The sequence below is a fragment of the Phoca vitulina genome, unplaced genomic scaffold (genome assembly GCF_004348235.1).
Source record: "Phoca vitulina isolate PV1807 unplaced genomic scaffold, GSC_HSeal_1.0 scaffold18, whole genome shotgun sequence".
Classification (NCBI taxonomy): Eukaryota; Metazoa; Chordata; class Mammalia; order Carnivora; family Phocidae; genus Phoca; species Phoca vitulina.
This window is the reverse complement of record NW_022589721.1, coordinates 31,865,260-31,891,827: the sequence shown is the minus strand read 5'-3', so window position 1 is coordinate 31,891,827 and position 26,568 is coordinate 31,865,260. Positions and strand designations below refer to the sequence as shown.

The 26,568-nt window shown below is 46.7% G+C and overlaps 1 protein-coding gene across 5 annotated transcripts in view; it reads left to right on the top strand.

Moving 5' to 3' along the window:
- TRAPPC9 (trafficking protein particle complex 9) overlaps positions 1-26,568 on the top strand; it is a 542,203-nt gene that overhangs the window by 232,071 nt on the left and 283,564 nt on the right. The gene's annotated exons all lie outside the window — the stretch shown is intronic.

Here is a 26,568-nt window from a genome sequence, read left to right as displayed (position 1 = left end):
AACCATCTCCAAGCCAAGAAGAGGCCTCGGAAGGAACCATCCTTGCCAACACCCATCTCAGACTTCCAGCCCCCAGGATTATGAGATGAGAAATCTCTGTTGTCTCAACCACCTGGTTTTGGTACTTTATTCTGGCAGCACCAGCGGGCTAATGCAGGAAGGAAGGAAGAACGTCCAATAGGAGGGATTATCAACAGTGTCAAGTCCGTAGAGGACAGAACCCAGACCTGCCTACCGGGTCTGAGCCAGCTCCCAGTACCTGACATCACAGTGCCTCCCGAGCAGGCCTGCTTTGTCGCTGTTGTGACCTGAGGTGACATCCCCTGCTGAGTCATGTTCTGGCCCCTCCAGAGCAGGAGTGGGAGCATCAGGGACCCCTCGATCCCCCTTGATCCCATCATTGGCTGTCAGTCTCAAGCTCTCCTAAGCTTGAGGTTTTGCAAACCAGATGTGGGAATTAGATGAGTCCTTGTTAAATGTCATCTTACTGGTTTTGATTCCCCACATCGCCCAGTATGTTGCTTAAAATTTCAGCTCTGCTGTCTTTCAGGTAAGCTTTCCCCGGAGACATGTGGTGTCCCCAGAATTGAAAGGGATTTGCTTATTTTATGCTTATCTAAGTGACCGAAAAGAGAAAAAACCTGTAGGAGACAATACCGGAGGGGCAGCAGCAGCGGGCAGTGCCCCAGCCGTGCCCCTGGGGTCCTGGGGAAAGTCTGTCTTCTCTTGGTTCCCGGGTCCCGGGACCATCTGCAGCAGCCCTCAGTCCCTGCTTCTTGACTCCTTGTAGGTGCCTCCTCTTCCCTGCCCCTCAGTGTGGGCAGTGCTGGAGCTGGGTTCTTCACCAGTTGGCCCTTATGCTTCTGTGTCTTGACGATCCCCTCTCCGCTCCTGGTGCTAGTTCCTGCCTGTGGCTCTCAGTGGTTCTCCCGGCTGATTGCGCTGATCCAGCTAGTATCCACCCCAGGTAACTCTTGGGCTTCAGTGTCCTCTTCTATAAAACGAGGGGAGTAATAATAATAATAGACCATGCGAGGGCGTTGAGATGATCGAACGAGGTAATATAGCTGGAGAGTTTATTGGCAGTAGTGCCCAGTACACGTGAAGTCCTCCGTACACGTTCCCGTTACTACGACCACTGTTGCTACGACCACCACCACGGGCACGTGACCGCCGCCGACTCCGGCCCACGTGTCCCAGGGCGCCTCGCCACACATGGCAGGCTGCAAGTGTTGAACTCTGGTCGGGCAGCTCTCCCGTTGCCGCTTCTCACCTGGCCTGAAATCCTTTGGAGTTTATCCAGTGTTACACATGAATTCTCACCTGTCTCCCTATGTGTGCGTGCAGTGTCCTAGAGTGTCCTCGCATGCCGGTTCCTCAGGGCTCACGCTGCTGCTCCGCGTACTCGGTGAAGTTGAGCAAACACTTGGATGAGACGAGCAGGGCATTAATCAGTATTTGCCAGCCACCTTGAAGATGATGATTTATATACATGTTAACCATCACTGCAGCCGTTTATGGTGGACATTTGATCCCCACGTCCCAACTGAACACTTTGAAGCCCAGTTGCTGATCCGAGAGAGTAATATTCATACTCCTTCTTGAGTGCTGAGGAACCTGGAGCTACTGAGAACTTCCTGGTCCGTTCAGAACTAGCTTGTCATCTCGGGCCCTGCTGACTGTGCCCGTGGGACCCACTGCTTGCTGTGTGCAGGGGGACCAGAGAGTGGGGAGCGGCCAGGGGCTGAGCGCACCATTGCTCTCAGGAGTGTGAGCATGATCGGGCCTGCCCACCTGGAAGGTGCCTTCATGTATTGTGTTATTTGGCTCCACCAGACAAACTGGTTTAGCACAACAAAGTACAGACTGAAAATGTCCTGTTTCTGTTCTAGATGCAGTGAACCACTCCCAAATGGGTTAACTGCTTCCGGAAACCTAATCAATAGGACATGGCTGTAAATAGTGTCTGTAAATTAGCAATTTGCAATCCCAATAAAATATGAACAGATTGCAACAATAAATAGAAGAACTGAGCACAAAATGAGAGTAACTCTATTTGTGTTGTTCATTATATCATTCATCTTGGGCTCAGAACTCTGAATGTACCAGTTCCAAGAATCTTTTTACGCCTTCTGTTGCAAGGTGAATGTTAAGTATTGTTGGACAGGAGTCTCTAAACGAATTGCCTGAAGTTTTCTCTGAACTTCAGCAAGAGAGCTGGAAGGCAGGCACCCAAAAAGAAGGCTTTTTTTGGAGGGGCCTCCTGGGGTTGGGGTGAGGGTTGGAGTGGACATGAGGCCCGCAGTGAGACACTGTGACCATGGGCTGTCAGACATGCTTCCTGAGGGGTTCTTACTGTCCTGAGCCTCGGTATGAACAGTTGATGACATAGTGGTGCATTAAATATCTCCAGGCAGTAAGAATGAGGTGATTAGTGGACAGTCCTCAAGCTTCTTCTTAGGTACTGAGTCCAGTAAGTACACTGGGTTTTTTTTTTTTTCTCTGACAACAGAAAATTTGGCATAGAAACCACTTCAGTGTAATACGGCTGACTCTAGAAGCCGGGTATGGAAGTCCGGTGAAAGTGTGGTTAATTCCTATGATTGGTGAGTGGAAGTTAACTGTGAAAGTACTGAATCCCGAGTGAGGGAGTTAGTTTCATAATAGTGGTCTGGAGCTATAACTACTAAACGTTGGGGTAGACCTGACCTCTCGAGCGGTCTAGGTGCTTTCCTCCCTCCCCGCCCACACTCCCCTTGTGCTGTTGGTGGTGGTGTGGCCTGTTCCTATGCCCACTTGAGGATGAGCTCCCGAGGGCAGGCCTCGGCTGTCTCGTTCATTGCCATACCCCGAGCCAGCACCCGGCACACGGTTGGATCCCAGCAAACATTCCCGAGTAAGTGAATGAATGCATGACTGTCTTCCCTGTTGATTGAAAGTCCCACAGGAGAGGTTGCGTGTGCGTAGCCTCCTACAGCCCCAGAGCCCCCTGGCGTCTGGTACTAGGTGTGGGGGTCCGGGCCTGGAGGCGTGGGTGCTAACACCATATGCTTTCCCCGGGCAGTGGGGTGTCCCTTTGCCTCTGTTTCCTCTTCTGTAAATTCCTTCTCTGTGGCTTATTTTGAGAATCAAATGAAATAATACATAAAAGATGCTTTTAAAACCATGAAGTGTTATTGGTGATTGAGCTGTGTGTGTGTGTTCTATCTACCTTCCATCACTGTAATTATGCTCATTTAGGCCAGAGTGATGTTCGTGCTTAAGATGAAAATAACTCCGATAATGTTCGTAAGTTCGGATTTATTCTTTGATTCCCCATCTTCCTGCCATGAAGTTATCAAGCTATAAATAAATATTATGACTTTTATGACAAAGGAGTTGAAACAGCGCTTCTTCCCTGACACAGCCAACTTGGTGTCTCCTTGAATTATTGATTCTGCCCTGCTGTCTCATGCCTAGAATTAAGGTATCAGCTGAGAAACAGAGTTGTTTGTGAGATGTGAGCTTCTGTGTGTATGCTAAGAGCATCTGTGCTGCCCCCACTAAAGAAAATAATTCAGGTGTACATTGAATGAGAGGTGTGCGGCATTATGGTTGGCATAGGGGAGGGGCTCCCATGTTCTTGTCTCAGGAAGCTCTTAGGCTTCATAGGATTTTCTGCTTAAGTTCATACTAACGTGGGTATTTCGCTGTTGAATATTGCAGGATAGAGTAAAACATGGAACCGAGAGGCAGTAATACAGAAGGAAAAGAATAAATTGATACTTGAATAGAAACAGGAGGAAACTTGTCTTTATTGAGCACCTGTGTTATGTGATGGATAATCTCAGTACTTCATTGGATTAGTTACCATAATCATACTGCAAGATGAGTGTGCTTATCCCCGTGTTTTTCAAAACCAAGGCTCATAGCTAGTAAGTTGCCCAAGGTTATAGTTTATAAATGACAGGGCAGGTGGTTTCAGAGCATGGTGTGTGGGTAACTATAAGAAGCTTATTAGTTATTACTCATTATAAAGTACAAGAGGCACAGTGGTAGGTGAGCACCACACCATTAAGATGGAAGGAAGATTTTTATAGGAATTTAAAAGCTCAAATTAATTATAAAATGTCATAGTGTTGTTATTTAAAAATAGTTTAAAGTAGTTGTTGCTAGGAGCATGGTTTTTTTTTTGTAAATTTTTTTTTTTAGATTTTATTTATTTATTTGACAGAGAGAGCGCATGTGCACACAAGCAGGGGGAGCGGCAGGCAGAGGGAGAGGGAGGAGCAGGCTCCCCGCAGAGCAGGGAGCCCGATGCGGGGCTCGATGCGGGGCTTGATCCCAGGACCCCGGGATCATGACCTGAGCCGAAGGCAGACGCTTAATGACTGAGCCACCCGGGGGCGCCCCACAGAGCATGCTTTCTTAATGGAGATCCATTGGCTTGAGTAGAAGTCAAGTTGAAAACTGTGTATATATGTACACTGTCATGTTCATCGCCTGCCCTGCCCACATGCATGCATGGTACCTGTGGACACCTGCTCCCAGAGGGTGAGTGCAGGATTCAGTTCTTCCCTGAACCCTACTTGGAACGTGCCGTGGTATGAGGGGGTAGACAGCTGCTTGCTGTGGCGACCGTCACACATGCCTTGTGGCCACACAGCTACTCCTGTGTTTTGTGCCACCTTCCACATGAATTCTGTAGATATACAGTATTTCCTGATACTTTCTCAAAAAAGGTGGTTTTGAAAATTTAACTAGTATATTGAACATCTACTTGTTAGTTGGATTGAGTCAGCTCTATTATATGCCAGGTATTGTATGAACTTTTATATACACGGTCTCATTTTAGGTAGTAAGTAGTGAACTTAGGTGATATTTTCAGTAAAGGAGAGACGGTGAAGATGGCATTCCAGCCAAGATGGCCCGGTGAGGTCCTGCTTTGTCTTGTCCTTGCCAGCAAAGGGGCTTAAACAATAACAGAAAAAATTTAAAAGGAGAAAACCAGAAATACCTGTGAGTTAAAAAATTAGATAAGCAAATCCCATGAAATAGAAAAAAAAAATGAAGCAGTTAGCTGGGTTCTAGGTTCGTTGGTGGCTACAATTTTAGCACAGTGCAAAAAACCTAAATAAAACAGTAGCAAATCAGACTCTGATGGGTATAAAAGGAATAATATGTCACGACCAAGTAGATTTTATCTCAGAAATGCAAGGATGGTTCTAAGCCAGGAAATCTGTGTGACCTATATCATACTAGCAAATCAACTGAAAGAAAAGTACAAAAATTTAATAGTTACAAAAAAGATAAAACTCAACATATATTCATACTGACTCTTAATAAACCAAGACTGCGAGGGAGTATTAGCTTAATTAAGGGTGTTTGTGAAAAATCTGTAAGAAACACACTTAGAAGTGAAACTTCAGACACATGATCTTTTTAAGATATGATAAGAAAAGATTAAACACATAAGAGGTGTGTGAATTATAATGGGAGAAACAAAACTGCAGATGGGGGGATTGTCTATGTGGAAAATTCAAGAGACTATGGACAGACCATTAGAATTGGAGAGTTCAAGTTTTCTTGATTAAAAAAAATAGCATATCTCTGTACCAATAAAAGCCAATCAGAAGATACAACTTGGAATATTCACGTTCACACTAGTGACCAGTACTTTGCTATTGTTAAAAAAAAATCCAACCGTGTATGTAAGACCTTTATGAAGGCTGTCACAAAACATACAAGTAGACCTGATAAAATAGCAAATGATACACTGTGTGGAGGGGAAGACTTGATATTTTGAAGATGTTGACTTACAGCCAGATCTGTGGATTACCTATAATTCCTAGCAAAATTTCAACAGGAGTTTTAAAATCAACTTGACATGCTAATTTTAGAATTCATATAGAAGAACGAGCCAAGAGTAGCCAAGAAGAAAGTGACCAAGTTGTGGAGTCTTGCCCCATGAGATAGTAAGGCTTGTGAAGCAAGAGTAATTAGAACCATCTGATGAATGTACAGGGAGAGATAGACAAATGGAGGAAAATAGCCCCAAATCAAATCCGTAGGTATAGGGAAATTGGACATGCCTTATTTCATTAATTCTACAAAATACCTCTATTTTATCGCTAAAATACAATTTCATCTTATTTATGATGTTTTATAATTGTTGTCAGCCAGATGGCAGACCTAACATGGTTTTGTAAGAACCTTCTGAGGAGAATTTTAGAACTGATGGAATGTGGAATGGCAGGGAGATGTTCTAAATCAGTGGGAGCAAGGAAGAACCTTTTCATAAACGGTGCTGGCACGTTTGGTTATACATATGGGAGGAACCCAGGAATACCATAAGCAAGATCAGTATCGGATAGGATAAATATTCCAGGATGAAAAAGCAACATGTTTGCAGTTTTAGAAGATCGTATAGGGGGTGACCCAGGGGAGGGGCAGGGTTTCTTCAGCTTGGCATACAGAGCATAAACCGGAAAGGAGGAGGCTGTCCAGCTTGATTACATCACACTCTTACAAAATCCTGCAAAGGAGAATGTGAGCAAAATTTAAAGCTAAGTCACATGTATATTATGACATTTTATGCGTTGTTAGGTCTATATGATAAATCCCAAGTGAAGAAAAAGTTAAGGAGATAGAGGGAGAGAGAATCCACAGAAAGGGAGATGTGATCAGCACCCTTAACTAACAAAGGACTAGATTGTACGAGGGATTATCACTGATGCTTGAATCTGGAAGCAGCAGTTGGGGAAGCGGGTGGTGGAGCCAAGCAGACCTGTAGGAAGAGGAAGCCTGAGCCGGCTCAGCCATGCAGATGCTCCTGTTTGGTCCTTCTTGCCTGACAGGTGCCTGTGCCCCGCCCCGTGATTAAATAGCAGTAGTAATGCTCTTGTAAAAAACAATAGAGGAAATGCACACTGACATGAAGTAGCAACTCCCTGTCTCCCCTGCTTTATTGTTGTCAGCAGGCCTTCGCACCCTCCTGACACGACATTCATCATACACTTTGTTTTTGTCTATTGCCTGCTCTCCGAAAGGGTGGTAGTTTTGTCTGCTTGCTTGCTAGCGTCTTCAGTGTGTTTAGCACAGTGACTGGCACATAAATATTTGTTGAGTAAGTGGATAGATGGATGGAGGGGACAGGGACAGGTCCACATTTATAAAGCCTGGACTTAGTAGGATGGGGAAACCGGAATAGCAAAGTCTGTAATACCAGAAATGGCGAGGATGTAGTAGGATGGCAGCTCTCGCATGCTTTGGCCAAAGTGTAAATCTGTGCATCCATTTGGCACTTTCAGTGAAGTTGAGGCTGCGTGTATTTTTTGACCTCTTCCCAGTGTTGGAGAAGTGACCACTGAAAAGAGCTCGAATGTCTGTGAATAAGGACTCTTAAATAAAATGTGGTAAATCTGTGCACTGCAGTACCCCATGGTAGTTAAAATGACAGAAGTAAATAAAAATCTATCAGTGTGGTTAAATCTTGGAACAATCGTTTATTGAGGGAAAACAGTAAGTTTCAGAATAAAGTAATTTGTATGATTACATTTCCATCGTGTTTAAAAACATGTGTAATATTTACATACATGTAATAAGCATATAAAAATATATGTGAATAACACATCAATTTCAGGATGATTGTTACCTCTGAGGAAGAAGACAGGGGCACTTAGGGGCTCTATGTGTGTAAGTAAATGGGAAAAAACGGTAAGCTTTGTTACAGACCTGTGGGTCCATGAATGATGATTATGTGTTTTAGACCACACTCATCGGCTCATGGATTCTTAGTGTTCTGTCCTATTGCCTGCCTTCCAAAGAAATCTGACACAAAAGATACAGTTGACTCAGTACAGCACATAAGGAAACTCCCTGGTGTCTTGTCCTGCCTTCCCACTCCAGAACTAACTGGTCCCTGTCGTGAACATGGTGTTTGTCATTCTGAAGCTTGTCAGGTTGGGTACTTGGTTAGTTTGTTCTGGAGGCATAGGGTGGATGGGAGGGGCGTGTCTAGAAGCGCGCGCACGCGTGTGCGTGTGCGTGCGTGTGTGTGTGTGTGTGATGAAGCACGTACACGGGCACGCTGTACATGACTGGGATCTACTCACCAGCAGCCAGTGCTCAGTGGCACACACGTTCCTGTCAGATTCATCCATGGCGTCAAGGTGAGCTCTGTAAATCCTGTACTTGTGTCTAAATTCCTGTAGTGAGTGAGCTTGGTTTTGGGGTTTTAGAAGACTTCTTCCTTCATGGTTTACCTTTCTCCATCACAAAAAGGAAAATGACCCAAGCTCATTGTATTTTCTACCCCCTAGAGGGGTGAGTTGAAGGGATTTTAAGATACTTCCAGAGATGGGCAAAACCTATGCAAACACTGTACTTTTCACATCCATTGGCAGAGAGCCCCCCAAATCCAGGAGATTTTCTCTAAGGGGCAGGTGGTAGGGAAGAGAAGGCTGGTGCCTGCGGTGGTCAGGATCCCAGCAGGGTGCATCAGGAAGGCTCAGGTGTGTAGGCACGGCACTGAGCAACGAGCAGCTACGGGAAGCTGCCAGTCCCTCTGTGTCTGAGGGGCTGGGGGCTCTGCATGGTGTTAGCAGAGCTTCTGCGTGCTAGAGCCATGGAAGCGTGGACAGGGCCATGAGCATGGGGTGGGGGGTCCAGCCCCTCTATGCTGTGGCCGAGAGGGAGTAGGGGACAGATAACTAGACATAGTATTGCTTCATCTCGTGTCTTGGACTGACGGACTGACGGAGGAATTGTGACAGGTGAGACCACAGCCGGAGGCCCCACATCTGGGCCTGGGCAGCGGTTCTGCTCTGTATTTGTGTCCTCGGGCCCTGGACAGAGCTACAGCCACTCATTCACTCACTGCCTGGACACCTGCTCTTGTACTCGGCATGTGCTCCTTGGACACATAGCTTGGGTGGTGCGGACCCTGCCTCTCAGAGGTTCTACTCCGTGGGAACAGGGAGGCGCGGGAGGAAAGCTCAGAAGCTGAGTGCTGCCAGGCACCTGTCTGTGCTCTCTCCCATTTACCCCTCCAGCAGCCCTCTGATCTAGGCATTTCATCATCCCTCTTCATAAATGAGGAGAGGAAGGTTTGGAGAGGCTGATATATTCATGCCAGTAAACTAGTAATGTGGCTGAGCTGGAATTCAAGCCTGCAGCTCTGTGGCTGTGAGCGCCCTGCCCCTGCAGAAAATAACCTACACCTCAGGAGGAATGTGGCTGAAGACGTGCCTGCAGGTAGGAGCCGCAGAAGTGGGGCGCACCGCGCTGAGGCAGGAGCAGGGTGGGACACGCCGTCTCTTGGAGCTGCTGCTCACCCTCGCCTGCTGTCCGCCCCGTGTGGTCATTGCAGGAGTAGCCTTCCCAGTGAGCGCGCACGTGGAGCCACCGGGGGGTTGCCCTGCTGTGCGCGGTGCCTGGGCCGTGACTTGAGCCAGTCGAAGCAGCACCCCCAAAAGGCTGCCCTTTCTGTGTTGGGGGCTTGTTTTTGGAATGTTACAGTGAAAGAGGAAGGTCATAAAATGTCCCATAGTCTATTGTGTGCTTCCAACATTCATTCCTTGGCACTTGGAAAAAAGAAAATTAAAAATCATTCTATGGGTGTGTGAATGTGTGCACGAGATGCAGTGTTTCTGAGGACACGTCTTCAAATGCAAGCGTGTGAATCTATTTTTAGGCATCCTTTCTCCCAACAGTGCTGTTTAAAGATTCAGCTCAGGCTGCTAATAGGTATATTTATAACCATTCTGTCGAGGGCCCCAGCATGAATGCTGCTGCCGATGATGCTATTCTTGGAGGTGGTTGCCATGGTTACCATTAACCCTTTGCCTTGGAAGAGTCTATCTGTCGGATGCTTTGTTCCCCCAGGGCGCCCAGGAGCATTTGAATGCATACATGTACTCCGAAATGGAAACAAAAGTTGAGTGCATTTAATGCTTAAACAGTGAATAAATTTGGTAAATGAATGGGCAGCACAAGTAATATAAGTAGAGGTTCCTCCTTTGCCCTTAAAAATAGAACAATAAAGTTAGCTTTGTAGCCACTGCTGAGCACTGCTGAGCTAAAACCATCCTTTAAATTTGAATATAGACTCACATGTGAGGAGAGAGGACTCAGTCTCTTAAGATACATTGTTCCTGCTTCCCTAGCTAGGATTTCTCCAACTTTGCAATTTACTGGTTTAAAAGAAAATCCAGGTATCTCTTTATTCTTTCCTTAAGTGGAGCACTACTGCACAGAGCTCTAGAACTGGTGTCCCTCAGGGCGTGAAGTCAGTTCTGATTTACCTGTGCGGACTTACCAGTCAGTGGGTTCAAGATAAATAGAAGAGAGACATGGTGTAATACGGAGACATATTCCCCTTATTTTTAAAGAACCATATCATGAGGCGTGCTATGTAAGAAAGGGGGTTGGTTCTCCTGCCCATAAGTAGCTTATGGTTAGAAGAGGAATCAAACCATTATTCTAGCATGAAGAACAAGATGAACATGGCAAAAAGATAGCACAGATATTCTCTGGAAACAGAAACGCTGCATTTGGGCTGATGGTCAGGATTAATTTTGGTTAGCACAGGTGGAGAAAGATTGCTGGCCGAGGGGAGCCTGGCCGTGGGTGGCCTGTCCGGCAGTGACTGTCGCGTGAGAAACTTTGGTGGGCTCTAGTGGGCTCTGAGACTGGAAAGGTGCCACGGGGCCTCCCTAAGGAAGGATTACTGTTGTTGGAGGAGCTAGCCAAGGATTTGAGAGGCGTGGGCTTGGCCTGACTTCTGTTTTATGAAGATGGCTCTGTGGATAGTGGGGCAAGGTATCGGAACAGCAGGATAGGAGAACAGGAAGTATTCCTGGGTGGAATTCTGAAATGCACAGATTTTTTTCTTAATTGGTGTATAAGAGCATTGCTTGTTGAATTGAATTATCTTTCATTCATTGATATTTATGCAAGAGGCTTTTTTATGCTCTTGTTAAATGCCAGATAAAATGCCAGGCATACTGGGGAAAGCAGGGCATTAAGTGTATGGACCCTGCCGCACCCCCGGGAAATAGAGATGATTCTGGCTATTTAGAACATAGGACTTAGTTGGAAGGCTCTGGAGTGAATAGGCTATCTGAACGAGGTAAATGTAAAATGCATTGTATGACCATGAGTGGTTTGAGGATACAGGGCAAGGGGTCATTGCTGGGAGCCAGGATGTGTGAATTCCAGGCCCAGCTCCTTGGCTCCCATTTCCTTGTGTGTTAAAATGAAGAGGGAGGAGGGAACACTGCTGGGTTCATGGAGTGATCCTTCTGAGAGTATGGTTCTGCTTCCCGAAATTCTCCCTCTGCCCAGCTCAGCCCTGGTTCCTGCCCTCACAGGGTGTGGTCTGATTATACTTTCAGTCCCCCTCTGTCCCTTTCTTCTCTCCCTCTGTCCCTCTCCGCTTTCTTCCTCTCTCTCTCTCACACACTCTCTCCTTCTCCATCCCCTCTCCTCCTTCCTCTTCCTCCCCCCCCTTCCCCCTTTCCCACCCCCACCCCTCCATCAGCCTGGAAGCCCCTTAAGGGCAGGAACTAATCTTAATTATTTATGTATTCCCTGCCCCTACAATGAACAGAGCTTGACTGAAAATAGGTACCAGTGAGTGTTGAATGAACAAATGAAAATAAAACTAAGAAATGATTAATGGCTTTTTGGTAGAGTGGGTTTTCAAAAAATTATTAGGAATTATTTGAGATAGAAAGGTATAAAGAATAATATAATGATGAGTCATGTATCTACTGCCCAGTCTAAGGCCTGGGTTCCTTTGGTGCCCTTGTGTATGAAGACCCCATCAGAACCTACCCCTCCATAGGGGGAAACCACAGTCCCCAGTTGGATGTTTACCACTCCTATGTGTTTCTCTATACTTCTACTAAAAAAGTACCAATCAGGGGCGCCTGGGTGGCTCAGTCGTTAGGCGCCTGCCTTTTGGCTCAGGTCATGATCCCAGGGTCCTGGGATTGAGCCCCACATTGGGCTCCCTGCTCAGCAGGAAACCTGCTTCTCCCTCTCCCACTCCCCTGCTTGTGTTCCCTCTCTCGCTGTGTCTCTCTCTGTCAAATAAATAAATAAAATCTTAAAAAAAAAAAAAAAAGACGAATCACTCAATAGTAACTAGTACTGATTTGCCTATTTTAACTTTTGTATAAATTGCACGTGTGTATTGGAGTGGATTGTAGAGACTAGCTTCTAGGATAGCGTCAGACGCTTATTTGGAGAGACAGCTCGAGTCTTGGAACTTATGGCAAATTGGAAGAGATGGGTCAGGGAAGGGACCATAAGCCAGGGTGGACATCCAGAACCAGGGGAGAGGTCACACACGTCCCTGTGATTCAAATGATGAGGGCTCCCCACCTTGCATACAGGCCCTGTGGTTTACAAGGCACTTTGACAATCATGTTTTCCTGTTATCTGTATTTGTGAAATCAGCATGGCAGACACTGTCCTAATTCTATAAATGAGGAAACAAAGTTGGGAATATAATAATGCAGGGATTTCATCAGTGACACTTGAGAACATTCCAGAAAACCAGGAATTCCCAAGAAACCGAGGAAATTCTGGGTTTTCCGTGGGCACCAACTTTGAAACCTAATGCTGTGAGTTCCACTTATTAATGTTTATTTGTAAAAAAAAAAAATTAGGTAGGTCAGACTTTGCAATCTTTTTTTAACCACAAAAAAAGAATGAGCATATGGTCCAGTAAGTCTTTTCTTACCATTGAATATGCCAGTGGGTTGCTGCAGATCAGATACCAAGTATGAATTACAAACCTCTGGAGAATCTTCTAGAAAATAGAAAAATATAACGTTTTCGGGGCACCTGGGTGGCTCAGTCGTTAAGCGTCTGCCTTCGGCTCAGGTCATGATCCCAGGGTACTGGGATCGAGCCCCGCGTCGGGCTCCCTGCTCAGCGGGAAGCCTGCTTCTCCCTCTCCCTCTCCCCCTGCTTGTGTTCCTTCTCTCACTATGTCTCTTTCTGTCAAATAAATAAAATCTTTAAAAAAAAAAAAAAAGAAAAATATAACGTTTTCTCAAAAATGTTTTATTTAAGAAAAAAAAAGATGTGGCATGAGATGGATTTCCATTTTCTCTTTTGAAACGTTGCCAAAATTGTTTGGTATCGGTTGCTCAGGAAAAAAGTAACCAAATTGGCAAGCAAATGAAACCAGGAGGAAATTTCAAGAACATTCTAGCACCTTCTTATGGTATATAGACATTAGAAGATGCCATTTAAAAAATGTCATGGAGTTAAGGAGACTATCAATCCATAGTCGAAATTTTGAGCTTTTTTTTTTTTTTATCAGTTTGATTACCCATTCAAGGAGGATTTAAAACCAAGGTCATGTGTGCCTCCCTTTTAGGGTGGTTTTGGGACTAACCAGTTCATCTGGTGTGGAAGTGGTGAATCAGTGGGAGGAGGCTGGCACAGTCGGCCGGGGGCTTGAAGACGCCTCTGCTTTGCTGATGGCATGTCTTACAGCAAGCTCCCTCATGGTTGATGGGGCTTCTCTGGCATTTTAGGCTTCTGGTGGAATCAATGTTTAAATTAGTCGAGAACAGTCTAACCAGGAAACCACTCCCTGGGGCAAGCAGGGACCCTCGGGTTGAGGCAGGTACAAACTTGGGAAGAGGTCCTTGAAGGTGGAGGAACCCTCCATGTTTCACTCATTCTTTTATTCACGGATTCATGTCTCCGTGTCATCACCCATAAAGCAGAGGTAATGACAGAGTCCTGATGAGGACTGAGGGGGAAGCTGGAGGGAAAGTGCACAGCACAGTGTCTGCCCCTAGTTTAGGGCTCCTGCAATGTGCTCATTCCGAGTCTAGCCTGTGCCGGGTACTGGGGATGCTGAGCAGAGCACAAGGCAGGGTAGTCTGTTCAGGGAGCTCGTGTCTAGTTAAGTCATGGCTAGGCAGATGATGACTGATGTCCACAGCATAGTGAAAATATCATGCAGGCGTTATTGTGGAGAAGCCCTTGGTTTAAATCCTGGTCACTGAGTGACGTAGGCCACATGTCACAGGGCTCTGGGCCCCAGGTGCCCATCTGGAAAATGAAGAGGGTGCCCACCCGGCAGGGTTGGTGGGGAGACTTCAGTGAGATCCTGCATGCATGCACTATGCCCCACCAGGCACTGTCCCATCATATCTGCTCAGGAAATGGTGGCTATTTTTATGAACTTTCTATTGAATTAGGCATAAATTGTAGTACAGCTTCATGAAATACTGACGACCCTTGTGTGCCTGTGGAATTTAGAATTCTCTCATGTCATCACTTCTCAGATCGGGACTAGAACACTAGTGGTGCCCCGGAGTCGCCGTGGTGTCCCTGCTCCCTCGCTGCCCCTCCTTCGTCCCCAGAGTCCGATACCACTGAGGAGAGTGCCTGTTTTCGAGCTTGACGTGAACGACTTTGTGCTGCCTGTGTACTTTTTTGTGTCTGGCTCGTCCCGGACTTCATGTTGGTGCTGACGTGTTCATCCATGTGGTCGCGTGTGGGAGAGGTCTGTCTGTGTTCCGCTGGGGTACAGTATTCTCTTGTGTGAATATACCCCAACTTACTCTCCTGTAGATGGATCTTTGGGTTATTTTCTGTTTGGGGCTACTCTGTAAGAATGCTAAATGGGTCTTTTCTTTTCTTTCTTTCTTTTTTTTCTTTTAAGAGCAGGGAGGGGCAGAGGGAGAGGGAGAGAAAGAGAATCTTAAGCAGGCTCCATGCCCAGGGCGGAGCCTGACGCGGGGCTTGATCTCACAACCCCGAGACCATGACCTGAGGCAAAATCAAGAGTTGGACACTTAATGTACTGAGCCACGCAGGCGCCCTTATATGTGTGTTTTTGGTGCACATACGTACATGGTTCCCTCACACAGAAACCTAAGAGTGGAAATGCTGGATCATAAGCTCTGTAGCTATTTTTATGAGAGAGTTCTTAGGAGCACAGTGTAGTAAAGGTGAACTGGGTGCAAAGAACAGAGAGGAGCTGGCCCTGGCTGAAAGAGAAAGTGTCAAGAATCTGAACGGGCCCTACGGTGGGGGGGGCCAGCGTCCCCGCAGAGGGAACAGGCATCACAGGCCGCCGCCGAGCCTTGACTCGCCATCCCCGCCTTGGACTCCTGAGTTAAGGGTGCCTTAGCCGCGCCCTTCTTGGCTTCTGAAACCTTTCATCTGGCTGCCCTTTCTAGGGTGGGCGTGTTGTGGACCTCTGCGCCTGACTCAGGAGTCCCCGTGGGGCTCGGCTGCATGGCGACGTGCCGCCCGCGAGCGAACGCTGTCGGGCGTGTGGCGCGGAGCGGGTACGGCTGGTGTGCCGGCCGCTCCGGCCAGACCGCTGTGGTGTGTGTGCTTCGCCTCTTCACGCAGCGCACTGGCTCGGGGCCCCAGGCTGCGGACGAGGCCACCAGGCGGCTCTTGGATCAGGGTTGACTCTCCCACCGTGTAGCCAGTGAGCCCCCTTTTCTTCCTCCGGATTTGTTTGGTGGTGTTCCATAACCACTGGTGTCTTTCTCATTAAGGCCCAGGACACTAGACACGTTCCTGCCACTCTGTTTCTGCTTGCTGAGACTGAGCAGACAGGGCCGAATGTGCTATGTTCTGAGCTGCTGTTCCCAGACAGGGCGCTGTCAGCTGGGAGGGAGAGGCCGTCTCTCTCGCCCCGTGGGATCGACCAGCCTGAACTGACAATCACTGTTAATTCCACCGAGCGCGGCGAGGAGCCTGCAGCTGCCCGGGGAGGACATCATGCGGACAGCAGGGCGGGCCAAGCCGCTGATTTGGAGAGGGGGCCCGAGGGCTTCCCTTTGGCCTCTCCCAGCCCTTCTTACCAACACTCAGAGCAGAGAGAGCGCGTGTGCCCGGCGCAGGAGCCGGCGTCTGCTGCCGCCTGGGACACTTGCCCAGGACTTGCTGTTGTCATTATTGCCTTAATCATGGGACAGTTGCCATGTATGTTCTGTGTATTTCATGGAGTTTTGGTGATACCACATGATATGCTTAGGAGTAGTGATTTCAGAATCACACATACCTGGATTTGAATGTCAACTTAGTTACTGTCTTAGACAAAATACATAATATCGCCAAGCGTCAGTTTTTCATACAGAGAGTAGAGATGCTGATACTTACATTATCGGATCATAACTGAAATACTGAAGTGTGAAGCAGGTTTCTCCGCATATTCTGAAGAGCCTCCGAGTCATCTGAGGGTGGTGGTAATTCAGCAGGTTTGGGCTGGGGCCCGGGTCGGAGAACCTGCTTTTCTAATGGGCTCCCCCGGAGATCTCTGCTGCGGCTGGTCCGCGGACAGTGCATTTTGGAGCTTGAGGTGAAGAGCATGGCAGCCAGGTGTGTGTCGGCACCCTGGAAACGATCTGCCGCACCTCGGGTCCAGTGTAGACTTCTGCGCTCTGCACTGCTGCACCCTCCCTCAGTATAGACCCTGTGCCCTGCACTGCTTTGCTCTGCGAAGTTGTACCCCAGGTCCTCGCGTGGACCCTGCCCGCTGCAACTTGGGGCTGAGTGTGAACCCTGCACTCCGTAGCCTGGGGCCCACAGCGCACTGTGTGCTCCGTACTGCTGCGCCCTTGATCCAAGTGTGGACCCTGCGCTCCAGACCTGCTGCACTCGGGGTCCAGGTGTGCACCCTGTGTCCGCACGCCCGTACCCTATGTCAAGGTGTAGACCCTGGGCTCTGTACTGCTGCGCCCCCTGGTTCCTAGTATGGAACCCTGCGCTCGGTGCTGCTGGACCCTGAGGTCTGCGTGTGAACCCTTCGCTCTGCACCCTGGGTCTGAGTGCGACCCTGTGCTGCACATTGCTGAGCACAGGGTCTGAGTGTGGACCCCACGCTTACACTGTCACACCTGGGTCTGAATGTGGACCCCCGTGTGTCAGAATGGAGACCCCAGGTATGACTGTGGACCCTGCCCTCGGCACTGCAGCAGTCCAGATCCCAGCACTGACCCCGCGCTCCGCCCCTTGGGTCCCCGTGTGGGGTGCACACTCCACGCTCCGCACCTACGGTGTCCCAGGTCCGAGTGCAGACCCCGCGCTTGCATGGTCACACCCTGGGTGTGAATGTGGGCCCCATGCTGCACTGTCTCACCCTGTGTCAGAGTGTAGACCCCGTGCTCTACACCCCCCGGTCCCAGTGTGAACCCCGCAGTCCTAGGTCCGAGTGTGGACCCCGTGCTTCACACCACTGTGTCCTGAGTCTGAGTGTGGTCCTGGCACTCCATACAGCTGCTCCCCAGGTCTGAGTGTGGACTCTGCGCTGCGTATCCTGGGTCCGAGTGTGGACCACACCCTTCGCCCTGTTGCACCCCTGGTGTGAGTGTTGATCCTGGCGTCTGCACTGCTGAAACTTGGATTTGGGTATATATTCTGAGCTCCACCTCTCTGACTGTGTATGTGTGCTTCTTGCAGCTTATAATGCTCCCCTTTCCATCTCCGCCTCTCTGGGACCTACCCACCCTTCTAGACCCCATTCAAATACTGTTTCTCCCGCAGCCTTGGCTGCTGCCCCTCCCCCTCTCTCCCCTGGAGCTCCTTTCTTCCTTTCTGGCTACTGCTGTTAATAGCCCTGGCCCTAGGTTTTAAGTTCCTGGAGGACCGATTAGAGTTTGTGATTCATTTCAGTTCTTCCCAAGGTGTCTCACAGTTCCTTGCCCATAAATGAGCACTAAGTGTATGTGTGTGCTCAGTAGGGAGCCGAGATGACAGCATTCTGAGGATGACCTGGGAGCTGAGCTGGAGCTAGAGTGGGTGCCGAAGCCCGGAGCCCCTCCTGCCCGCCTGCTTACAGCCCCTCTCCTCCTGCAGGCCCCTGCTGGTCACCTGGTTTGTGCAGCTTTGCTTTGTCTGGTGGGAACCTGATTTATCCAGAGCAGGTCCTTACCTTTTCTCCTCCTTTCTCTCCTGCCCCGTCCATGTGCATGCCACCCCCCCTTTTGTGTCATGGCTTGTTGAATGTACCTACCTTCTTCTCCAAATTACCAGAAACATCTCAGATAGGAAAGGGGAGAAGGAGATCCATTTCCTTTTCTTCTCCCCATTCCCCCACTGGAGTAATTTATAATTTTCCTGATTACAGCTTAGTAATTTGTCACTTTTGTTGTCAGTATATTCTGTCACTTTGCTCCTTAAAACCCTTGCTTGTTGAATGGAAGCCAGACTTCTCCCCTGCCCTATCAGAAACCCTACCCCTACCCCCCTGTTGACCCTTCCTGTCTCCTCCTCCACTCTGTGTGCAGCAACTATTTAGAATTCTCTCTTTAAAAATTTTATTGTGATATGAACATACGTCATTTTACCCATTTTTACATGTGCACTTCAGGGGGTATTAATTACAGTCGCAGTGTTGTGTTACTATCCCCATTATTTCCAAAAGTTTCCACCACCCCATTTAGGAGTAACCCTTATTGCCCTCATGTTCCCAGCCCCTGGGACTTTGTCTCTATGAATTTGCCTATTCTAGATATTTCATATAGAATTACACAATATTTGTCCTTTTGTTTTTGATTTATTTCACTTAGCGTTAATGTCTCTAAAGTTTATCTGTGTTGCAGCGTGTATCAGAACTTTACTCCTTTTACTGGTGGAATAATATGCCAGGGTCTATACACAGCACATTTCATTTATCCATTTTTCTGTGGATGGACACTCGGGGTGTTTCCACCTGCCAGCTATCGTGAATAATGCTGCGGTCAACATTAGCATACAAGTATCGGAGTTCCTCTTTTCAGTTTTTTTTTTTTTTTTTTTTGGGAGGGGAGAGAACACACCTGGGAGCGGAATTGCTGTGACTTGTGGTAATCCTATGGTTAGCTATGTGAGGAACCAGCAGACTGTTCTCCACATGGGTTACACCATTTTACACTCGCACCAGCCATGTGCCAGGGTTCTGGTTCCTCCACATCCTCACCAACTTTGGTTATTTTCTTTCTGCCATGCTAGCAGGCGTGAAGTGGTAGCTCACCGTGGTTTGGATTTGTGTTTCTTTAATGACTAATGATGTCTGTTATCTTTTCATGTGCTTATTGACTACTTGCATATCTTTTTTGGAAAAAAAATATGTCCTTAAGTCCTTTGTCCATATTTTAATTGGGTTGTCTTTTTGTTCTTGAGTTGTAGGAGTTCTTTATATATTCTCAATATTAAACCCTTATCAGATATGATTTTCTAACATTTTCTTACATTCTGTAGAATGTCTTTTCATCCTCTTGGTAATGTCCTTTGCATAAGAGTTTTTAATTTTGAGGGAGTCCAAGTCATGGTTTTTTTCTTTCTGTTTTTGCTCACATGTTTGGTGTCATATCTCAGAATCCATTGCCAAATCCAATGTCATGAAGTTTGACCCCAGTGTTTTCTTCTAAGAGATTTTATGTTTTTATTTTTGTTTTTTGAGGTTTTATGTTTTTAGTTCTTAAAGTTAGAAAATTGATCTAATTTGAATAAATTTTTGTGTATTATGTGAAGGAGGGGTCCGCTTCATTCTTCATGTAAAATCCAGTTGTCCCAGTACCATTTATTGAGGAGACCATTCTTTTCCCATTGAATGGAGTTGGCACCCTTACTGAAAATCACTTGGCCATAGGCGTATGGGTTTATATCTGGACTCTCAGTTCTGTTCCATTGTTCTGTATGTCTGTCCTATGCAAGTACCACCCTATTTTGATTGCTGTGGCTTTGTAGTAAGTTTTGAAATTGGGAAATGTGAGTCTTCCAACTTTGCTCTTTTAAGTATGTTTTCATTATTTGGAGACCCTTGAAATTTTGTAAGAAATTGAGGAATAGCTTTTTTCATTTCTGAAAAAAAGCGTTGTTGGAATTTTGCTAGGGTTTGCATTTGTTCTGTATTTTGCTTTGGATAGTACTACTATCTTAATAATAAATCTTTGAATCAAGGAACACAGGACAAGGTTCCATTTATTAAGGTATTTAATTTATTTTAGCAATGTTTTGTAATTTTTGGTGTTATGAGTATTTCATCTCTTTGGTTTGACTTATTCAAGCTATCTTATCCTTTTATGCGCTATTGGTAATGGAATTGCGTTTTTAATTTTCTCCAGATTGTTCATTGCTGGCTTGTGAAATACACCTGATTCTTGTGCTCTGATCTTGTACCCTGCAACTTGGCTGCATTCATCTGTTAGCTTTGCTGGCTTTCTTAGGTATTCCTTTTTTTAAAGATTTTATTTATATATTTGGGGGGCTGCAGAGAGAGCAGGAATGGGGGGGCGGGGCAGAGAAAGAGGGACAAGCAGATTCCCCACTGAGCAGGGACCCCCGACGTGGGGCTCAGTCCCAGGACCCTGAGATCATGACCTGAGCCAAAGACAGACGCGTAACTGACTGAGCCACCCAGGTGCCCCTCTTATGTATTCTTTGATTGGGGTTTCCTAGATACAATATTATGTTGTCTGTGAATAGAGATAGTTTTACTACTTCCTTTCCAATTTGGAGGCTTTTTATTTTTCTTGTCTAATTGCTCTGGTTAGAACTTTCAGCAAAATAAATAGAGGTGGTGAAAATGGGCAACCTTTCTTATTCCTGATCTTAGGGTAGAGGTATGATGTTGGCTGTGGAGTTTTCATAAATATCCTCTATTGTCTTAGGGAAAATTTCATCTACTTCTATTTTGCTGAGTGTCTTTATTATGAAAGGGTGTTGAATTTTGTCAAGTGCTTTTCTGTGTACATTGAGATGATGTGTTTTTTTTCTCTGTCGTATTACTGTGGTATAAAACATTGATTTTTTTCGTATGTTGAACCATCCTTATATTCTAGGGGTAAATCCAAGTTTGTCATGGTGTACAGTCCTTTCAGTGTGCTGTTCAGTTTGGTTTCCTGGTATTTCGTTGAGGATTTTGCATTTATATTCATCAGGAATATGGGCCCGTAGCTTTCTTTTCTTGTGATGTCTTTGTCTGGCTTTGGTATCAGAGTAGAGTTGGCATCATAGAAAGATGTAAGAAGTGTTCTTTCCTCTTATAGTTTTTGGAGGAGTTTGAGAAGGATTGCTTCTCATTCTTTAAATATTTGGTAGAATTCATGAGCAAGGCCTTCTGGTGCTGGACTTTTCATGGCTGGGGTCTTAGGACTGTCTCTGCTGAGAGCTAGAAGTGCTCATACTCTCCCTTGCCTGCCTACAGGCCCAGCACACGCTTGGATTCTCACCCGAGGTCCCCTCCTCCTCCTCCTCTTGGGTGTTTATTCTAACGAGTCATCCCCACTTCTGAGGGTGCCCCTCCTCTGTGTCTCTGTAAAGCTTTCCACAGTTCCTCTGTCACCATCGGCACCCTGTCTTTGTCTTGTGATCTGTTTCTCTTGCCCACCAGACCACAGTCTCCTGGGTAAGGTCTTTCCTGTTCATCTTTGCGCATACCACTCCAGGCACACAGGCACTCACCTGGGCTTATGGGAGAGAACAGGACTCCCTGTGTGGAGGAGGGCTGCCATTTGTCCTCTTTGTGTCCTGCTCCATGGCAGTGAGCTTGATGAAGTGAAGTCCAACAGAAAAAGTAAAGCCCTGATGCCATTTCTTGGTGACTCACAGGGAAGAGGATGGGAAGCTACTGAGACCGACTAATAGGGAAAGCATTACTGTTTTAAAAACACCTCCAGCAAATAAAAACGTGATTGGGTTTAAAAATCAGAAACAAAGTCTTACATGGACTCAGCCCCTTTTTAGTGGCCCCTTTCTTCTGAGACAGAGTGCTGCTTTAAGAGAGACCCCGAAGGAGACCGTGCTGGTGGCTGTGGTGTCCGTGGCTGTGGGCATGTTACTCTGGGATGTTGCCCCTGTGTGGGTGGTGCTGTGCTGGACCCTGGGTGCACAGATGGGAGTGTCCCTGTCAGTCACCAGCCTTCTGTAGCTCCCAGGGAGCAGGAAGAGTGCTTTTCTGGTCCCAGTGTCATGTGTGGCCAGGGTTGGAGAGTAGAGAGTGTGTGGGACTCCACGGGTGGGGAAGGAGTGTGAGGAGACCCAGCGGTGTCACCCAGAACACACAGTCCCCTCTTGTAGACAGAGGTCTGGAGAGAAGCTTTGGTCCAGATGATGAAGAGCTTTGGTGGTCTTTCTGCTGAAGCCTGAAGTCGGTGAGAAGTTAGTGAACTTGGGTGCGGGTGCGCGGTTGTCTGGGGCCCCTGGAGTGTGTGGAGGGAGAGGACCGCGGAGGGGACCCAACCTCAAGTTTCTGTAAGGAGCAGGTTTTGGGTTCAACCTCTGGGAGAGGGAAAAGTAAGTGTTCCGTTTACAAGAGGCAAGGTTGGCCAGGACAAAGGGCGTGTGATCCCCAGAATGGGGACCCCAAGTCTGGCCCAGCTCCTGCCCTATGACCTTCCAGGCCTGGAGCAGGTCACTTAACCCACTGAGCTTGACTTTCTCAGTATGTAGTTGGAGGATCCTATTTATGTCTTTTCTTCCTCAGGGCGTTGTTGCAGAGGCCAGATGAGCTATGTCTGTCCATGCGAAAGCCTTCTAAGTAGCTGAGTGCTGGGCACATGGCCATCGTGTTCAAACCCAAAGCAGTTTTTAGCAGCTTGTATAGTATAGTTTAGTCTAATGTCTCTGTGGGGCAGTTTGGCAGTCCTCTGTGTATCAAGAACCTTGTAAAAGTCTATACCCTATCACCACTTCTGTGAGTATACCCTGAGGAGGAAAAATCTGATGCGCCAAAGGATTTGCATGCAAAGAGGGTTATTGTAGAGTTATTTATAACAAAGAAAAAATTGGAAACGGTGTGAAATAACAGGATTGTTTAATTGAATTACTGAACACATTTATAATGCAGCCATTTTTATATCCAACCATTGAGAAGGTTTAAGAAGGACATTATAAAATATTTTTACAGTGTAATTTCAGTTTATTAAAGAAATCTGTGTATGGAAAGAAGCGTGGCAGGCTGCATGTGGATTAATGGTTGGTACCTAAGTGATGGAATAATGGATTATTTGGATTTTCCGTCCTATTTTATAATTAGTTGATGATGAGAATTTACTATGCTTGACATTTTTTTGTGTGTGTATGTAAAAAAAAATGGAAATTACAAAAAGTTGTAAGGATAGTACAAAAGACATTTTCCGCCCTCAGTCAATTGAGAGTGAGCTGCCCACCTGGTGCTCCATCACCTCTGATGCCTGACTGTGTGTTTCCTGCAGACAAAGCCAGTCTGTGTGTAGCCACTTGTGTAATCATCAAAATGCCGAAACTGCCATTTGGTCCTCACACTCCATTCACTTTGGGCTGGGTGTCCCAGTAGTGGCCTTTATGACAAAAAGGTCCTGCTCTGAATCATTTGTTTCTTCAGAGTCCTGTCCCTTAGACTCCTGCGGTCCAAGTCCATTCCTTAGACTCTCTTGAGTTCCATGACCTTGAGATAGGTAGACGGATAGATATGTTTTACTGAAGCGTAAGTAACGGTGTTATGTTAGTTTCAGGTGTATGGTATATTCAACAATTCTATACATTTCTCAGTGCTCATCACTATAAATGGACTCTTCATCCCTTTATCTTCCCCATGCCCTCCCTCCCCTTTGGCATCTACCAGTTTGTTCTCTGTATTCTCATTTTGTCTCTTTTTTCCTTTTTTTTTCCGTTTCTTGAATTCCACGTATGAGTGAAATCATGTCTTTGACTTAATTCACTTAAGCATTATACTCTCTGGATCCATCCATGTTGTTGCAAATGGCAAGATTTCATTCTTTTTTATGGCTGAGTAATATTCCAGTGTGTGTGTGTGTGTGGGGGGGGTGTATTTGTGTGTCATACACAAACATAAACTCAAAATGGATTAACGACCTAAATGTGAGACCTGAAACCATAAAACTTGAAGAAATCATCGAATTTGATTACTTTGACATTAGCCATAGAAACATTTTTGTAGATATGTCTCCTCAAGCAAGGGAAACAAAAGCAAAATTAAACCATTGGGATTACACCAAAATAAAAAGCTTTTGCACAGTAAAGGAAACTACCAACAAAATGACAAGGCAACATACTGGATGGGAGGAGGTATTTGTAAATGACATATTCAGTAAGGGGTTAATATCCAAAATATATAAAGAACTTCAACTCAACACCAAAATACCCAAATAATGTGATTTAAAAGGAGCAGAGGACCTGAATAGACATTTTTCCCAAAGAAGACATACAAATGGCCAACAGACACATGGAAAGATGCCCAATGTCACTCATCATCAGGGAAATGCAATAAAAACCACAATGAGATACCACCTCACACCTGTCAGAATGGCTAGAATCAAAACCACAAGAAACAAGTGTTGGCGAGGATGTGGAGAAAAAGCAACCCTTGTGCACTGTTGAGGGGAATGCAAACTGGTGCAGCCACTGTGGAAAACAGTGTGGAGGTTTTTCAAAAATTTAAAAATAGAGTTACCAGTAATTTCACGACTGGCTATTTACCTGAAGAAAATGAAGACATTAATTCAAAAAGATAGATGCCCCCCCTATGTTTATTTCAGTGTTACTTACAATAGCCGAGATGTGGAAGCCACCCAAGTGTCCATCCACAGATGAATGGATGACCTTGATATTTGTAAAAATTATAATTCAGTGATCTTGTGGTATGTTCCTCAGTTTGGGGTTGATGTTTCCTCATGATTAGATTCAGGTTACGTGTCTTTGGCAGAAACATCACAGAAATGCTGCCATGTACTCATTACATCTATCAACGGTGCATGATTTCTCTTTGTCCCAATTCTGGTGATATTCACCATGACCACATGGTTAAGTGGTATCTGCCAGACTTCTCCACCATGAAGCTTCTCTGAAATGGAGAGGGATTTTATAGGAGGGAACTGTGAAACTGTGCAGGGATCCTGTTTCTTACCTTTCAGTCTATTCTCATTCAGTCGTACCAGCATAGACTCCTAGTGTCTTTGCTACTTGGGTTAAAATCCATTATGGTTTATTTTGATGCTGCATTATCTCAAATTCAAAAGAAATCCCTTCAAGCTGCGCTGTCTTTTTGACATACATACATCATTTTCCCCAGTGCTTTCTCAGTTTCTGGAGTAAGATGTTCCAAGTGGACATCGTACTTTCCCGGCTCCAGCTGGGCAGTTGACCATTTCTCCAGGAGCCCAGGTTCCTGAGAAGCCAGATCTGGGAGCAGAGCGTGCCCACAGCTATGGAGATGTCCGTGCTCTTGGGCCCTCTCAGCGGACAGGTTCCGCACGTATGCATGTGTGTGCGTGCACGCACGCGCGCACACACACACACACACACACACACACACACACACACTCTTACCTCTCTCTCTCTGTATCGGTTTACATATGGTGAGGAACACCAGTTTTCTCAGCGATACCTCTAATTCCAGTCTGATTTCACTGGCTTTATCCTAATTTTCTCTCTCCGTATTTCTAACTTCCTTTTCTCTCAGGGAGAAGCCTCGCTCTCATCTTGAACACATGTACTCATTGTTCAGTCCCCCATGTATAGTCCATTGCCCCTGGACCCCACCAGCTCTGTGCACGTGACCTCCTCATCCCATTTGGGTTCTCATGCCCTGAGCCAGGTTCTCCTCTGGCCCTGGTGTGGACATCCTTCTCGCCCTGCTGAGGCTTCATCCCCTGGACTGGGTCACACCCAGTGTGGAGACCCTGTGTCCCCCTCTTTGATTCGGGTAACCCATGCCAGATTGCCCCTCCACTAGAATTTCCTCCTGTCCCAACTTGGCCCTTCCCATTTAGCTGTTGAGGCTCTGCCACCCATGATAGACCACCCTTCCACCCAGTGCCCTCGCCCCACCCACGGGTGTCCCCCTTGTCGCTGGGCTTTGACTCCTTACTGGGCCCTCCTTCACTTGGCCCCACACCCAGCCTCCCCTCCTTGTGGATGTCTGCCCTGCTCCACCTCATCCGCGTACATCAGGACTGAATTGTTCAGAAAGCAGATGGGATGTCAATTTTTTTTCTTTTTTTTGCTAAGCAGATTGAAGTAGGGAATTCGAATAAGATGTGGAGGTGACTTGAGGCTTAGGAAGAAGGACTTGACCTTGTAACTGAAGATCCCCATGCCGGTCATCCTCATTGGCAGAGCATTAGAGGTATAGAAGAGGAGCCCTCTTAGTTGGGGGGGGGCTTCAGGGGCTGTGGAGTTGCCTGCTCTGGAAATGAGCCTGGCCCCTGTGTGCAGGCCTCTCTGGGGTGGTGTCCACGCATCATCACAGGACAGCATCCACGGGGGAAAGTGCAAGCATTTGCATCTGGACAGACCTGTTGCCAAATCTAAGCTCTGCCCTTTGTTGGCTAAACCACGTTGGCCCCTTGGGCAATTCAGAATCTTGTGTGAGGGGCGCCTGGGTGGCTCAGTCGGTTAAGTGTCTGCCTTTGGCTCAGGTCATGATCTCAGGGTCCTGGGATCGAGCCCCAGGTGGGGCTCCCTGCTCAGTCAGGAGTCTGCTTCTCCCTCTCCCTCTGATCCACCTCCCTGCTTGTGCTTTCTCTCTCTCTGTCTCAAATAAATAAATAAAATCTTAAAAAAAAAAAAAAGAGAATCTTGTGTGAAATGGAGTACTGATGATCCCTGCCTCAC